Source organism: Chanodichthys erythropterus, chromosome 21 (genome assembly GCF_024489055.1).
Source record: "Chanodichthys erythropterus isolate Z2021 chromosome 21, ASM2448905v1, whole genome shotgun sequence".
Classification (NCBI taxonomy): domain Eukaryota; kingdom Metazoa; phylum Chordata; class Actinopteri; order Cypriniformes; family Xenocyprididae; genus Chanodichthys; species Chanodichthys erythropterus.
The window spans coordinates 11,788,478-11,806,967 of record NC_090241.1 but is presented as its reverse complement, the minus strand read 5'-3'; the positions used below and the strand labels follow the sequence as shown (position 1 = coordinate 11,806,967).

At 38.4% G+C, this 18,490-nt stretch overlaps 1 protein-coding gene across 4 annotated transcripts in view; it reads right to left on the bottom strand.

The window, feature by feature from the left end:
- dlgap4b (discs, large (Drosophila) homolog-associated protein 4b) overlaps positions 1–18,490 on the bottom strand; it is a 163,224-nt gene that overhangs the window by 50,100 nt on the left and 94,634 nt on the right. For all 4 annotated transcript variants that reach the window (XM_067374189.1, XM_067374193.1, XM_067374190.1 and 1 more), the window contains one exon: positions 6,142–6,191. The gene's annotated coding sequence lies outside the window, so the exon portion shown is untranslated. The remainder of the gene's footprint in view (positions 1–6,141; positions 6,192–18,490) is intronic.

Below are 18,490 nucleotides of genomic sequence, written 5' to 3'. Positions count from 1 at the left end.
TTGTGTGAATATAGTCATTTTTGACTGCACTATGGGAAAGAAGGCAAGCCGTGCGGAAGCAGTGTGATGCTTTTGGCAATGTTCTGCTGGGAAACCTTGGGTCCTGCCATCCATGTGGATGTTACTTTGACACGTACCACCTACATAAGCATTGTTGCAGACCATGAACACCCTTTCATGGAAACAGTATTCCCTGGTGGCTGTGGCCTCTTTCAGAAGGACAAAACCCTGCCACAATGCAAAAATGGTTCAGGAATGGTTTGAGGAGCACAACAACGAGTTTGAGGTGTTGACTTGGCCTCCAAAATCCCCAGATCTCAATCCAATCGAGCATCTGTGGGATGTGCTGAACAAACAAGTCCGATCCATGGAGGCCCTACCTCGCAACTTACAGGAATTAAAGGATCTGTTGCTAATATCTTGGTGCCAGATACCACACCACACCTTCAGGGGTCTAGTGAATTCCATGCCTCGACGGGTCAGGGCTGTTTTGGCAGCAAAAGGGGGACCAACACAATATTAGGAAGGTGGTCATAATGTTATGCCTGATCGGTGTATATAATATAATGATTATGAGAAAAGAATAATGTGCATTAAAATAATGCATTGGTCTGTATGTGTTTCTGATGATGTGTTGTTCATCCCGTCTGTCTTCAGCCTGAGGATCTGCTCAGACTCTAATAAACATGAATTAGTCTGATGCTGCTTTCAAACATACACCTCTGTTCAGTGGAGAATTAAAATGCAGTCTACACAGATTGTTAGTGTGAATGTTTAACTCTAGTGTACAGGCCATATTTTTCAGACTTGTTGGTCAAGCATCACCATCTGCTATGGAGTGTGAGGTGTGTTTAGCACAGGTGGGCTCTGATACAACACACACATACACACAGGTTTAAAATGCAGATTTATTAAATATGTAACAGCAGGTCTCTATCTATCAAGGGGTCTGAAAAATAGGCTGCTCACTCATTCTGACAGCAGGGGGTGCCAAGAGGCAAAACATGGTGATGGATCACCTGAAATCAAACCAATACTCTCCTCGAGGAAGTCTCTGAAGTTGAAGTAAAATAAAGTCAGATATGCAGTAATAAGCATCTGGTTCCATCGAACTTCCATCTAAATACAGTGACCCAGTGAGCAGAACTTGTTTGAACACTTAAGTCATATTCCAATGTCTGAATTTCATTTCATTATAATAAAATATGAAATCAAATGCTTGTATATGTGCCTCAAAAGCTAAAGGACACTTTTCTTAATCATGTTTTCAATCAGCTGGTGCTCATCAAAAAGCCATTCTTAAACAGATCCTGACCACAGGTTATGTAAATGAGCATGCGCGCACACACACACACACACACACACAGGTTTGTTTTGCTATCAAAGTGAGGATATTTAATAGACGTAATAGTTTTTATACTGTACAAACTGTACATTCTATCCCCCTACACTACCACTACCCCTAAACCTACCCATCTTAGAAAACATTCTGCATTTTTACATTTTTAATAAAACATTGTTTAGTATGTTTTTAAAGCTCTTTTAAATATGAGGACTCATGAAATGTCCTCATAAAACATGTTTACGTCGTAATACCCATGTCATTAAACAAATGTGTGTCCTCATAAATCATGAAAACAAGCACACACCTACACACACACACACACACACACACACACACTCATCATCATCTCAAAGCATCAATTTGCCAGAGAAACATCTCAGTCAGACTGAGGAAACCATCTGTTCCCCTCACCACCCCACACACCCAATATCTCTCACACCTCTTTCTCACTTTCTATCACTCTCTTTTCCCCCGACTCTATCTACCCATCTACATGAGACAAGAACATAAAGACTCCGTCATCACACAAAACATCTAACAGACAGACGATAGATAGATAGATTAGATAGATAGATAGATAGATAGATAGATAGATAGATAGATAGATAGATAGATAGATAGATAGATAGATAGATAGATAGATAGATAGATAGATAGATAGATAGGCTGAAGGTGAGTGGTATCAGTGTGTGTCCCTGAGAAAGTCTCACAATAACCTTGTCCTAATTACATTCTTCAGTCCTGCTTTTTGCCCTATTTCCACAGCTCCAAATATATTCTCTCTCTTACACATATACACACACATACACAGATGACCATACACACAAACATTAACAAATTAATTATACACAGTTACATGAGGACAGTCCTGACGCTGCTCATAGCTACATCTGCTCAAATGCCCAGAATGAAAGTGAATCATTCACAGCCAATCAGAACATATTTGATGTTTCATATACATATACATTTACATGCAACACAACAAAACAAGCTGAAGTAATTGGGTGGCCAGTGTGCCGCTACTGAAATTAGAAACACAGTGACCAATAACCTGTTCTGGTGCTTGTTGCATTCGTGGCTGGTTAAGACAAAAACTCATTAACACAGAGATTTTGTCACTAATCGCATTGCGCCTGGTAAGAACACGGTGTCAAAGATGGTCAAATGTGTTATTAGCTCATTATCTACTTCAAGTGAAGCATTTCCCGCAAGTGGACTAGAAAATGTGTGCTGGTCTCCAAATAAGACAGACTCCTTTTCCTTCTATTTTTCTTTATTCTTCTGCCCGTTGACATGAGATTAATCAAGTGTGACTAGGCTTTCGTTAAAGATAAAAAATAAATTCTTTGGTCTCCACATTTTTCTCTTTTAATGTTGAAACAAAATGTCAAAATCAGCATGAAATCCTTTAATTACAGCATGTTTGCTGTGAACATGAGGCATATCTCTGCACCTGTGTGTGTGTGTGTATGTGTGTTTGCTACAAACTACTCATAATTTAAAGGGGACCTATTATGCCCCCTTTTACAAGATGTAAAATAAGTCTCTGATGTCCCCAGAGTATGTATGTGAAGTTTTAGCTCAAAATACCCCACAGATAATTTTTTATAGCATGTTAAATTTGCAACCCAGTTTCATTAGAAAAACGTACCTGTGGGAGCGTTTTCGCGAGACGCAAAATATGTACCAATACAGACAGTTTCGATGTGAAATGTCCACTGAGTGGCGCTAAAAGTGTATTCATTTTTTTTTTTTTTTTTTTGCCAGAACAGATAAATGTGAATACGGTACGTTTTTTATGACGTTGGCTTTTATACAATCACCGCAGTTCTGATTTGAAATGTGCACTCCCCGGCATTTTAAAATAACATACCACCAACACTACACCTAAACCTACCCAATAGTGTTAACAAAAGCAAATGTGACATAAAAAGCATCTGTAATCGTGCCATTTTAGCTTGTTTAGATCTCTCTTCGAACTCTTTTACCGTGACTCGCCTTTCACGGGATTCGTACCAATGGCTTTCTCGTCTTGAGTAATACAACTCCGTATCATGTGAGCTACCGAGCAAGCTTGATATGTCAGAAAAGCGAAACATATGGAGCTGGTTAAGCAATGCAAAGTCCAAAATATATTCGTTTACAAGTCATAACATAATATTGTGCAAGGAGACATGAAAACGAGTCTTCATTAATCCATAATTTGACAGCGTAATCGTAACTGTGTATGAAAACGATTAAAAGCGCTTGCCGTTTTACTGCCTCTAACGTTCATTTCTGCAGCGATATGTACGCATTGGTACGTATTTTGGCGACTCACGAAAACGTTCCCACAGGTACGTCTTTCCTATGAGACCAAGTTGCAAAATTGCCACTTTTTGAGGGTGAGCAAAAACGCACCGTTTCAGTGTGTGCCCTTCAGTGTGAGAGCTGCTGCACTCGGCCTAATGCCGAGTTCAGACTGCACGATTTTAGCCCCAATTTTGGCTCGCCGACAGGTTTTGAGAAATCGCCGACAATTGCCCGAAATCACAGGCAAATCGGTGCTTGTTCACGTGAGTGACAATTTTCTTTTCTTTTTCTTATATTCGCTGCAAATCAGCACACCGGCAATTCATATTGCAAGCTTCTTGCTGGCTACCATTTTTAATAATAATAATAACTCCGGTCCTGCACGTGTGATATCGCGTTGTTTCCTTGTCACATCTCGCGTGTGTTTGGTTGTGAAACGTAGTTTGCGTGCCAGACAGAGTTGTCGGCGATTCTTCCTATTGTAAAGTCATGCAGTGTGAAACCTTCTGTCGCCGATCCATCGTGCAGTTTGAACACAGCAGCGACTGAATGCTGGCCAAGATATTCATGCAGTGTGAAAAGAACAGTAACCCGAATACTTTGAAAATCGTGCAGTCTGAACTCGGCTTAAGAGGGCGGAGATTCAAAAGTTCATCCTCCTGTGTCAGGAGTCAGTCTGGACGCAATATAATGCCAGAAACTGCGAATATATGCAGCATGGAGAGAACAGATATAGTTTAGTTTAATTACGGTTAATTCTTGTTTTTATCCACTATATTAATACAAGCCTGTTTACCGAGTTTTATAACGTTTATTGTACTTCACACAAAATATGAAGCATCCGTTTTCACTCTAGAAAATCACTGTAAGAGCTTAATAAAACAGTGCAAGGGTGCATTAAAATATTATCCATAAACTCTCTCTCTCCCTTGCATTATCATCAACATACATAGCGAAGTACACAGAAACACTCATTACAACTAACAGTAAACATATTAAATATTAAATATATAAAGATTAAATATATAAAGACCTTATGCCTTTTCGGGTGGTGCTTAATAAACAGGTAAACTTTATATATGCGTAAATCAACTCAGATGAACTGTAATAAAGTGCTCTCACCTTTATTACTGCCTTATCCAGTATTATTCTAGAGCAGGTATCTCCAACCCTGCTCCTGAAGGGCTACCATCCTGCAGATTTCAGTTTCAACCCTGCTCCAACACACCTGTCTGTAATCATCAAGCAACCCTGAACACCTTGATTAGCTGGTTCAGGTGTGTTTGATTCGGGTTGGAGCTAAAATCTGCAGGGCGGTAGCCCTCCAATAGTAGGGTTGGAGTCCCCTGCTCCAGAGGCTGTAAACTGGATCACGAACAGTTTGTACTGATCTATCCTTGAGTAGCAAATTTTTAGCTCGACCTCTGTTTTGTATTGTCCCTTTGTATTGAGATTCATTCACAAAGCAGTCTAGTGTGAAATGAATGTGCAGAAATAAACAAATTTCAGTAGAGTTGAGGGAGCATTTTCTTTAAAAACAAAATTAATCCACCTCATCTTCAGCAGCTCAGATTTAGGGAGTAAATTGAGAGAGCTATGTTGATTAATCCATCCAGCTACAGAACAGCTAAAACCCTTGGGAGACATTCTCGTAAGTGCAGCAATGGCGGACTGTGTACAACTCGCTTTGAACTCGCTCAGGCGGGTTCTAAGTTAAAACAGCAGTGTCTTCGTGGGTGGGGCCTGTGGCTAATGTGACGTCACATTGCCAGGAACCTGCAAACAGCTTGTTCTGAGACACTGCTTATGATTTATGGGGATTAAAAAAAAAGGAGTTGTTGGATTTTTATCATTATAGGGTGGGCACACACTGAAACGTGTATACACACTGCCAACACACATTTATGTCCAAACACCATGCAAAATTGAATTTTGCATAATAGGTCCCCTTTAAAGTAGTTAAACTAAATATACTTTGTTGCTAAAGTAAATACATTATAAGATCCTACAGTCAATTAAGCAATGGTTTTTACAGTATTAACAAATACTGTATATATTTATTAATATGACGTACTGCCCAACACCATGAAGCTGAAGTACAAAAAGTTACCTTTTACAAATCAGAATCATAAAATATAGCAAATCTTACTGAGCAAAGAGCTCATCTATTTCTCAAGTGCTTAATGATGTAATGCGATACAAGGTCAAAGCAATTGTTTCATTGAGATAATAATGAGCTCTTTCAAAGAGGCCATGTTTGCATAATGTGCTCACTGTGGAAATTAATAAGGAGAATCTGAATTTTAAAGTCAAAATTTACAATTTTAATGCAAATGTGTGCTATGGAGCGTACGACAGCAGCTGAGGACACAACGTTAGGTGAACGCAGAGGACAAGCAAAACTTTTTATCCAAACCACCTTATAGTTCACTCATTACAAGGTTGAAGTATCAGATGGTGATACTATTTTGGTATGAAATGATGAGTTACCAAAACATACTTACATTTGTAGGTCATCCTAATTCTGAACGCCAAACCCAGCAGGTGAAATTTTCTGTTGAAACAAAACACACATGCAAATAAGTCATTAGCATATATGCAAAACAATTAAAGATCAGTATTACATTCATGAGACTGATCTCTTGTTTAGAATTGACTATTCTAAAAACAACAGTGGTGCTGTCATGGGACGGGTTGGATGTTTTATGGATGTGTAACAGGAACACAATCCCACTGTGCTGAAAACAGAATCGCTGTCATCAGTCTTTACCTCTTTATCTATGAGCTCACCTTCATGCATATTTAATGCAACATCACAATGCCTTTAAAGTTTCACATGGTGAAGTTTCATGACCTAAAACATTGCGTCTGAGTAATATGTACATGTCTGTGTGCTGAAGATTACTCTCTTCCTCCAGAACACCGACACCATCCATATTCATGGGATTATAGTACAAAACACTATTAATATACATGAAAATCACACAGTCTCACTGCAGAGAACCGCTGCGCTACACAACAACAGCTGAAAAATCTACTACATGAGTGAACTAAAAAGTGGGGAAAAACATGTCAAATGAAATGGACCCTATACTTTCTTTTTATTAGTTAATACATTAACTACTGTTTAACTAATGAACCTTATTGTAAAGTGTCACCGATTTCTATTTCAAATAAACGCTGTTCTTTTGAACTTTCTATTCATCAAAGAAAAAAAAAAAAAGGTTTCCACAAAAATATGAAGCAGCACAACTGTTTCATAATAATCAGAATTATATCATAATAAGAATGATTTCTGAAGGATCATGTGACACTGAAGACTGGAGTAAAGATGCTAAAAATTCAGATTTGATCACAGAAATAAATTACATTTTACAATATATTCACATAGAAAGCAGCTATTTTAAATTGTAATAATATTACTTCACAATATTACTGTTTTAACTCGATTTTGATCAAATTAATGCTGCCTTGGAGAGACGTTCAAAAACATTTGAAAAATCTTACCGACCCCAAACTACTGAACGGTAGTGTATAGATAAATATATATATATATTTGTCTTCAAAATCTTTCAACAATATTTTTGACATGAATAAAACCAATTACTTTATATGTTACCACATTAAGTGCATTTCTAGGTTATAGATAAACCATAATTATTTATTTATTTTTTACAAAATGAGAGCAAAACACAAAAGTATGCAATGATACGAGAAACATATGACATGCACAGAAATGACAGCTTGCCCTCTTACAATTGCCTTCTTGCTATCTCTCTCTCTCTCTCTCTCTCTCTCTCTCTCTGTGTGTCTGGTCCTCATAAACCCTATGTTATAGGGACAAAATGTCCCGACAAAGATGGCAATATCTTACCCATGAGAAAAACAGCTTATAAATCACACTGTAAACCCTAACTCTCAAAATAATTAATTGGTTTGAGTAGGACAAACTTAAATTAAACTAATTAGGTGTCAAATCAACTTTAATGAGTATTTAGCACTTTCTTTTTCTTTCAAGTTCACAGAACTGACATATTTTAAGTAAACCGAACTGTTTAATTGTTTTGAGTTTTATGAACTTATTTCTTTTAATTTAGACAAACTTAAGTTGAACTAAAACTGGGCTGGGACACTTGAAAGAAAGATTAAATGCTAAAATTAAGTGTTATATAATGTTTTTTTGTGCAAGATCAATGTTAAGTGGGAGATTTAGTAGTGATTAATGCTTTGTTAGGCTAATTTAGAAGAGTTTCTGTGGGTTTTTGTAGAGTTACCATCATGGTGACAAGTTTTGCATGTGGCTTATGAGAGCAAGCATGTTAAATGATTTATATATGCAGTAAGCATTATACCATAGTATTGTTAACATGTTAGCAAATTTGCAAGTTAGCATTTTTTTTTATTTAGCTTGATACGGCTAGCTATGTTTACATTGAGGTTACATGATAATTATAAGTAAAATGCATGAATTAGTGTACTCAAATATTTCAAGTTAAGAACAATTAAAATATATGAGCTAAAAAGTAAAAATCTGCCAGTTCTGCTTACTTAAACTTTGAATTTCTTAACTTAAAAGTTTTTTTTTTTGCCAATTTATTCAGGTTTACAGTGTAAAATTTATTCAGGTTGAAAATGTAAAAATACAGTTTTTTAGAACATATAGTAGGGTTAGAACATATAGTTTACAGAGTAAAAATCATGTCTATGGAAAGTACCCATAAAACATGAAAACCCAATGTGTGTGTGTGTGAGTGTGAGTGTGTGGGTAATTTCATCCAGTCCTACTACATTCCTAATTAATCCAATCAATCATGTCACAGACTTAATTATGGCACAGATGCAAAAATGATAACAGGGTCAATATGACGATAAGACAGTCTCAGGCAAGACATACTACACACAGTTTCTAGCTTGTGTTAATTGCTGAGTTTTCTATTTTTATTCTCTCATCTGCTTTGTTGATTCTTTAATCTACTTCATTGAGACTAGAATGAGCAGGGTTAAAAAGCTCTATGATTTCATCTTTCTAGTTCCTGCTAAACTTTCTCATGTGCCTCATCACTAACACTTCTCAGAGGAAGCGCCCTGTACTAAAGGAAAAACCTTTGCATTTTTAAAATAAAACATTTACATTTTAATGAACCACCTTTTACTGTAGAGGACATCCCCTCAAGGAGTTGATGTTTTAAGATTCTAGTACAGTTGGGCTGAAAACACTGCTCACAAAACCCTTGAACTGCCCTGCTGTGTATCTGTGGCATGATGGATGATCTCATGTTCACATTACAGAAGGACACGTCTGAACCTGAAGCCCCATGGAGAACACACAGTCTCTAAGCAGACTCTCTTTGCTCTGATGTTTCAAGGCCATGCTGTACGATGGCAGCAAGAAAAATATACCATTTCTATTTTTATATTATATCATTTTTAAAGTGGCTGTATTATGCCCTTTTACAAAGTCTTGATTTTGATTTTTGGGCTATACTAGAACAGATTTTCATGCTTGAATGTTCAAAAAAAAACAAAAAAAAAAAACACCTTATTTTTCCCATATTGACATTATAGCAGCTCCTCTCTTCCCAGTCTGTCAGTAACACTCTGTTTAGTTCCTGTCTCTATGAAGCCCCTCCTTCTGAAAAGCACAATGTGCTCTGATTGGTCAGCTGGACCAGTGTGTTGTGATTGGTCAAGTGCTCTGAGCTTGTTTGGCAAATGTCCCGCCCCTTACCATAACCGTAATTTTCAACACACTATTAACTATCTCAACCAGGCCCCGCCCCTTTATTTTGCATATGCCTTGGCCAGGAATTATTTAAATGAGGGAAACTGTGATGTGTTCGTTCCTGCAAGAAAACTCGTTTCAGGGAGTTCAGTGCGCACTGATATAGAGAATAAACGCTAATATAGACATTTTTAATGCTCAAACCGCAGCATTACACATTAAAGAAAGTTGAAAATTCAAAAAAGCATAATTGGTCCTCTTTAATATTATTTTTTGCATTAAAATTCTATGTAACCATAAAGTGCTCTGGTATCTCTGAGCTTTACACGAACAGCCACAGAATGAATCTTTGAAAGCACCACACATTATCTGCATGTACTGTAGCAGTGCATTTGAATATTTCATGACCGTTGTCATGTCCTTTTAAAATGTCTTGATTTATTAAAACACAACCGCAATGTCCTGTTTGTCTGAGAGCGGCAAGAACAGATACTGAGCCACTTAAAAAATAGTTGGGCTTCAATTGAGTTCATAGACTCACTTCTTTCTATGTGTATTACAAAGAGAGGAAGCTCCAATCAGTCAGAGCTTTACTGAACTTGAAATAAACTGCAAACAATCCACCCTTTCAGGCAAGAGACTTTAGATGTTTAATGAGATTGCCAGACTCACTGACCTTTCTGCGGTTTAGAGCGGCTCTAATTGGTGTGAGTTTTTTGAGATAACACTTTAATTTCTTTCTTTGAGCAGAATAAATGTAGTATACTGCACGTCTCTGTAACTAATCTTGAGCATTTTGCGATCATCTTCAACTTTGATCAATCAGAAAGTGAGTTTTTTTTGCAAACGTTTTAAAATCCTTGCTGTGACCCACAACATCTCCTGCTCCTGAATTCATCCGAGACTCTCGCTGACATTAACACACACTTCAGCTTTTTGCTGCTTCCCTTCCTTACATCCTCCCACACCTTTCCTGAACTTAAAAGATTTGAGTTTTGAACTCTGTCCACCACTGATGTCAGATATTGTACAATGTCAGATATGGCCAAATGCAACTGTATAAACCACCATTTTGCTTCCTAATGTTCTAATTATCATGGAACTGTCAGCAAATCACCATCTCTAAAGATCTGAGCTTCTCTTGGTTTAACTAGTTCTGTTGGATCAGTTGAAAGGGTTTACGCTCCACACTTGGACTCTTCCACAACTACAATGATTCATTTAGCTTGCGATTAGGAAAGAGAAGCTCCCCAACCTCAGTGACATCTCAAGGTGGACGGGAGATTTCTTGAACTTATTCAAAGTACCATTAATTACAACAAAAAAAGTGTTACAACTTTGGGTAACACTTCACTTAAATCATTTATGTATAATGGATTATAATATTATAATTTTAATAATTAATTTTGCGATAATAATATTTATAATATTTACAGATTCATCGTTACATCTGATATTGGTTGTTTGTGTGTTTTAATACATTATACTTTCTAAAGGTGTGTTCAATGAATACATAATGTAAATGTGGTTATAAATGTGGTTACAATTATTCATGAAATCATACAAAGGTGCATCACAAGGCATAATTAATGCATTAAAAATACTTTTATAATGCATTATGGCTTTAAGTAAAGTGTTCCAGACTTTGTTCTGTATATTTGTCTTTAACTATGTATTGTTATATGAAAAACCAGTCAGGATTTACAATGATAATTCACCCCAAAATTAATAGCGAAAAGACATTTATTTTTTGCTTTAAGATTAAACTCACTTACTTTTGATTAATTTTTCATTAGAAAAACAAGACTTCTTATGTTATGCCATTTTTGCCTCTCAAGTAAACCTTTCTTGATATAAGAATGTGTAGATATTTGTACTGGAAAGCAAGACTGGGGAATAAATTCACTTTTTGCAGTTATTCTTCTGTTTTGTAGAAGAAAGCAAATCATACAAGTATGAACCGGGTGATTAAATGATAACAGAATGTTCCTTTATGACTCGCAAGAATTTAGAAAAATGTTGTGCGGCATCCAGCCTTTCTCTCACATCGCATTCAATCAAACATGCAAACTCAAAAAAACCCAAAACATTTTATTTGCTTTGGTGCTGTAGTTTCAGCAGCAGTGAACAGAAACAACAGCAGATTATTTCAGAATGATGCTCCTTTGGTATCAGTGCCGATACTCAAGAACCATTAAAAAACTAAATATCATGATTTCTTTTTATTTATTAAGAACCAGCTCTCAATTCCCAGCCCTGTGGTTGAGGGTCAAACCACTGTCATCACCAGGTGTAAAAAAAAAAAGATCAAATGACCTCCATTATCCACAACTGTCCCTTGCAGTTACTTCATGACCCACAGTATATTGAGAATCAGATCCTCTTCGGCTTTTATCTCCTGGTGACGACTTAAGTTATATCAGGACTAAATCAAAAAGCTGCATCCCGACTCGCATTCACCCTCCAGAACGTGTTTGTTCTGCTCTCTAATTTGGCCTCTTGTGCCTGCAGAGATACCAGTCGAGTCGTTCCTGGCCTGCGGTCCATTAAAAAACCTGCCCTCGATACCTACAAAACAAGATCAAACAACACAACCCTGCTTATTTCATCTCTCTCACGACAAATCTCAAGAAAGCATCATTGACTTCTTATAAGTTTGCATGCTGGTCTGTTATTTTTGTATCAGTGATTTTTGAATTATCCATAAGTTTGGGGTCGCTAAGATAATTTAATGTTTTTGAAAGAAGTCTCTTCTGCTCACAAAGGCTGCATTTATTTGATCAAAAATACAGTAAAAACAGTAATATTGTGAAATATTATTACAATTTAAAATAACTGCTTTCTATTTGAATATATTGTAAAATGTAATTTATTCCTGTGGTCAAAGCTGAATTTTCAGCATCATTACTCCAGTCTTCAGTGTCATATGATTCTTCAGAAATCCTTCTAATATGCTGAATTGCTGCTCTAGAAACATTTCTGATTTTTATCAGTGTTGAAAACAGTTGTGCTGCCTCATATTTTTGTGGAAACTATTATTTTTTTAGATTATTTGAAGTTCAAAAGAACAGCATTTATTTGAAATAGAAATATTTTGTAACATTATACATTTATTTTTTTGTAACTTCATAAATTGTCTTGTCTTCTCACTGACCCCAAACTTTGAAACGGCAGTATATGTGACTTTAAATGTAAGTCAGATGGTCTGATACTGTCTAAGTGGGTGTTTCTTGGCTATACACTATAATGCACACTAGATTTTATGCTGGAGGTCAAAGGTCTCTCTACACAAAAATAGCCACAAAATTACATCAAAGTTTCAAGAGTATGTACTCAAATTCCCCTCAGATGGAAAATAAATGGCATTTTGAACAAAAAGAGGAAAAGATATATATACTTTGGAGAGATTCTGCTGTAATCTCGTTTTGAATCCATGTCAGCCTGTCACAGAAGATTGAATATACCGTAGACAGGCGGCTTTAGATTAATAGTAGGTCTGGCATTTAAGAAAAAACGAATGAAAAAGAGATGAAATAAAGAGCTGAAATGTTTGTTGTCTCTCATGCTGTATCTATAGAGATTAAATATGATCAGTACAAGCCCAGATAAGACTGACTCTGGGTTAAGCTGGAAGACAAAAGCCAGAATGAATCAGCCTACTGAGTCAGTAAAACTATTTTCTAACAACATTTACGACTATTTATCATTTCACATTCCAAGCCAGATGGCTACTTTATAAAGATGCATAAAAGTCTGATTGAAAAAATAATTTCAAAGCCTTCATCTTTGTGCTCATCCATGTTAAAGTCTATTGTTTTATTTTAAAATGTCTTTTTGATTGAAAACACAATTCATCCTCATGAGCAACGGTCAATGCATCTGGACCACATGCAACAAACTAATTTTTTATTTTTTTTTAAATGCTATTTAAAAAAAAATATATATATATATATACAAATAAACAAAGGTTTACAACCACGTAATCTCGCCCCGGACTCACACTATTGGTTAAGTCACAAGTTGATATATCATGCTTGCACAACACAGGTATTTATTTAACTAAGTAGTAGCCTTCGTGATTTGATAATCACAGTCAGCAATATCGCGATATACTTCTCTCAGAATATTTCGGTGTATGAATATCTAAACATGCAATATATCAAAAGAATGAACAGAGCCTCTGCTTTTAAACAACAACAATAACAAACATTCAAATGCTGCACAATTGTATTGCTTTTTTAAAACGCCGGACACATAACTGTAATTAATTATGATTAGCGTTTTGCTTCACTATGTTATCAAACAGCTAATAATGTGTTGCTAATGTTACACAAACCATGTTCACTTTCACGAGGCAGACAGCTGCCTTCAACAGTCAGTATCCTTTGAAACTCAGAACGTCAGTAGAGAAAGGCATATAGTTCATCATAACAGTGTAATATACATCATACACCCGCTATATTGCTAAATCCACATGATTTTTCATATCAACAGAAAAACATACCGGGATAACCTTCTTTTGAGGCTCCCTTGCGCAGTCAATTAATGATATGCTAAAGCTTGCCGGCACGTTGACGTGATGTCAGAAATACCAGCGATTTCAAACCACGGGTTTTTGGTTAACTGCAGTTTTTAAGAGAAAATACTCAGCAATGTGGACTGATGAATTTGCCCATGGTTTGTCTTAAAGCATGTTAAAAACACCATATAGACATAAACAACAATAAAAACTTTATTTTCACAACAGGGGGACTTTAAATAAAAAAAATAAATATGCCATGTAATTTTATTAATATCACATGGAGAAATGTGTGCTGTTCAGTACAGTGTGCATTACCATTGCATAGGATAAAGTTGATTGTTAGATAACTTACTATTTATTTAATTTTGAGTATTTTAAACAAAATGTTCATTCATTTATTTTTTTGTAACAGTGTAACTTTTCAATATTTAACAACACAACAGTACAAGAAAAACTAAAAAAGTTTTTCTAGTCTCAAAGAGGGGAAGGATCAAAATGACACTCAGAATCGCTTCATTTACCATGTACTCGTTGCTGGCAGTCACGCTAACAACACAACAAAGCACAACTAGCAATGATGAAGACTTGAACAAATGACATCACTCAAACTAATAACTGCATGAACTGACAGCGTCCTACAGCATATGTCACATATGCTGCACTGTAACCAGCTCTGAGCTCAGACTGCAGAGATTAACGTCCTGGAAGATTAGCATGTCATATAAACAGAGTGCTGCATTTTCAGACCCTACAGAGATTACAGTGCAACACTGTGTGTGTGTGTTCAGTGCTGCTGGGCAGCCTTGCTATCGTCCCACTGGATCTGAACTGATTTAATGCATTTTAAAGGCCTTTACTGTAAGCGTGGCTGGCAAAAGAGATATCTGTCATCCTATCCTTGCGGTCAATCTCATTTCTTCCAGTATCCCAAGGGAATCCAGATCCCAAGAGCCTTTGTTCTTCTCAGCACCTTCTCATGGCATAAACTAGCACGGTCGCTTTTATAACTTCTGCTACTAGGGTAAACACAATTACTGCTTCCAAATGATAATTAAACCTGCAACTATTTTCAATTATTACAGTGGGGTAGATGCCACAGGGACACATTTATGACAATTATAGTGGTTTCTGTCACAGAGCAACTCGGTGGCTAAATCACAATTAAACTACAGCAGCTCATATATTAGCCAGAACCATAAATGCTCATAATTAAATAGCAATCTCCACACTGCGGATTTTGCCTGATTTACTTAGCCAACGATGTGACTGTATAAACAATCACTCTTAATACGCAAGGTTAGTTTTAATGGAGTTTGCATGAGGTTATAGAAAATGGAAATGGAATTTTGTTATTTGCAGTGTTGGGAAGCTTCACTAGCATTCAGAAAGTGTTTTTGAAAGAAGTCTGTTTTGCTCACCAAGCTGCATTTATTTGATCAAAAATATTGTAAACAATTATTACAATGTAAATGAACTGTTTTCAAATTAATATATTTTAAAATGTCATTTATTTCTGTGATTAGTGTCACATGATCCTTCAGAAATCATTCTAATCTGCTGAATTGCTGCTCAAGAAACATTTCTCATTTTTATCAGTATTGAAAACGTCTCGGGTTACAGATGTAACCCTGGTTCCCTGAGTAGGGAAAGAGACGCTGCGTGGCAACACATTGGGAACCTTCTGTGTGATGTCGTCACTGAAGCACTCATGTATCTAACCAATCGTGTAGCGAGACGTCAGAGACGGGTGACGTCACGGACCAGGAAACTATAAAGCATACCCAGATGCAGAGAATGCTAGCTTCTGGGATAAGTCTGAAGCAAGCACTCGCAAGTATGCAGGGGGTACGGCAAGAGACGCAGTGTCTCGTTCCCTACTCAGGGAACCAGGGTTACATCTGTAACCCGAGACGTTCCCTTTCGTGGGAACTGTCGACGCTGCATGGCAACGCATTGGAAACGCAATCCCAACTGTGCCGTAGCTTCAAATACTTGCCAATGTTAGTGACAAAATGGAAGACCCCGGAGTGGAGCCAACATCAAGGGTATAAACCCTGATAAATGTGTGCTGGCATGACCATCCAGCTGCATCACAGATACCATTAATGGATGTTTCAGTGCTAGAAACACCGCCATCATCTCCAGCCGATTTATGTGCCAGGAGAGCTGATGGTCATCCAATAGACCCTGAGCCGAGTGACCACTCATGATCGCCCCCCAGCCCATGAGGGAAATATCTGTCGTAAGCATTACGTGACGACGAGGAGTTCCCAGCATGGGTCCCTGGGACAGGAACCAGGGATCTTTCCGCATGGCCAGAGCACGAAGGCATCGCCGCGACTTTGATCATGCGAAAAGGATTTCCCCCTTGGAGAAAATCCCCGGTCCTGAGCCACCACTGTAAGGGTCTCATGTGCAGAAGGCCAAAAGGTATGACGTTGGCCGCAGCTGCCATCAGACCCAACAGTTTCTGGAACCGTTTTACAGTGAGTGACTGGCCTAACTTCCCCCCTTTCACAGCTGCGAGAATGGAACTCACACGAGCAGGAGACAAATGTGCCTGCATCGTGGTGGAGTCCCAAACTACACCTAGATAAGTGGTAGTCTGAGCCGGAACTAGCACACTCTTTTTGGCATTGAGCCTTTTCATGTGGGACAGAACAGCATCTCGATGCTGAACTGCTAGTTGCTCTGATTGAGCTAGAATCACTTTCTATGTAATTCAGTACGTGGATGCCCTGGAGTCTCAGTGGAGCCAGCACTGCATCCACGCACTTCGTGAATGTGCGGGGTGATAATAACAGGCCGAAAGGAAGAACCCTGTATTGGTAAGCTTTGCCCCGAAACAAACCTGAGGAACTTCCTGTGAGAAGGATGGATGGACACCCCCTTTCACGGCTGCGAGAATGGAACTCATATGAGCAGGAGACAAATGTGCCTGCATCGTGGTGGAGTCCCAAACTACACCTAGATAAGTGGTAGTCTGAGCCGGAACTAGCACACTCTTTTTGGCATTGAGCCTCAGCCCAAGCCTTTTCATGTGGGACAGAACAGCATCTCGATGCTGAACTGCTAGTTGCTCTGATTGAGCTAGAATCACTTTCTATGTAATTCAGTACGCGGATGCCCTGGAGTCTCAGTGGAGCCAGCACTGCATCCACGCACTTTGTGAATGTGCAGGGTGATAATAACAGGCCGAAAGGAAGAACCCTGTATTAGTAAGCATTGCCCCCGAAAGCAAACCTGAGGAACTTCCTGTGAGAAGGATGGATGGACACCCCCTTTCACGGCTGCGAGAATGGAACTCATATGAGCAGGAGACAAATGTGCCTGCATCGTGGTGGAGTCCCAAACTACACCTAGATAAGTGGTAGTCTGAGCCGGAACCAGCACACTCTTTTTGGCATTGAGCCTCAGCCCAAGCCTTTTCATGTGGGACAGAACAGCATCTCGATGCTGAACTGCTAGTTGCTCTGATTGAGCTAGAATCACTTTCTATGTAATTCAGTACGCGGATGCCCTGGAGTCTCAGTGGAGCCAGCACTGCATCCACGCACTTTGTGAATGTGCAGGGTGATAATAACAGGCCGAAAAGAAGAACCCTGTATTGGTAAGCTTTGCCCCCGAAAGCAAACCTGAGGAACTGACAGCTTGCTGGGAGGAGGAACCCTTTCTATAGCTCCTTTTCGCAAGAGTGTCCTCTTGTTCCATAACCAGAGACTGCTCTGGGGTCACCACTATGGGAAAAACCTTGATTCAACGTTCTGGAGCGGCGCACCATCAGAAAACAGACGAATCAAGTCATGACCGGCTCTCCACGGAGGGTCGGTGGAGACCGCTGCACCCTGACGCACACTGGGTGGCAGGGTTAGCATAACGGCCCCCTGAGGGCGCCAAAGGGGGACGGGTGTCAGATATTCTAACACAGGACCCCCTCTGGAGGGGGCTGCCCTCATGGATCCTGGCCCACAGATGTCAGGACCTCTTTGAAGCCTTCTTGGTGATAATAACAGTCCGCGGATCTGTCTTACTTCACAAAGACTTCAGTTGTGCCACCTGTCCCAGTCCCCAAGCTTTCTGCGGGGGAGCAAGGGTGGTGACACCCTTTCTCTTTAAATTCTTCAGAATTTAATGTATTCAATATTTCATTTAATCCTTAAATTAAATGCTGCCAAAACAGTCAAAAATGACATGCTGAATATATAGAATACAAAGAGAATTATAGCTCATAATAGTTTGCAAGGTATTATAGGGAAAGAGAGAAAGGGAAACTCCCGTCTGCTCAGTTCCCTCCAGATATACATATATAAACACATTATATACAATATATATACTACGTGCACGCAATCTATGCGCAGCCTCGGCATGCGCAAGATCCGAGCGTGCCGTATATTTTTTGTTGCACACTTAATCTACGCGCTGCCTCGGCAAACGCGAGATTCGAGCTATATATTCCTTATTGCAGGCTTAATCCACGCGCTGCCTCGGCAAACGCAAGATCTAAGCCTCGTGTTAGACTTTTTTTCCTTCGAGAATAAAGCCAACAGGAGTGGAGATAAAAACTCCCGCTAGTGCATTTCTTTCTTTACACTTCGGGACATTTTTATGA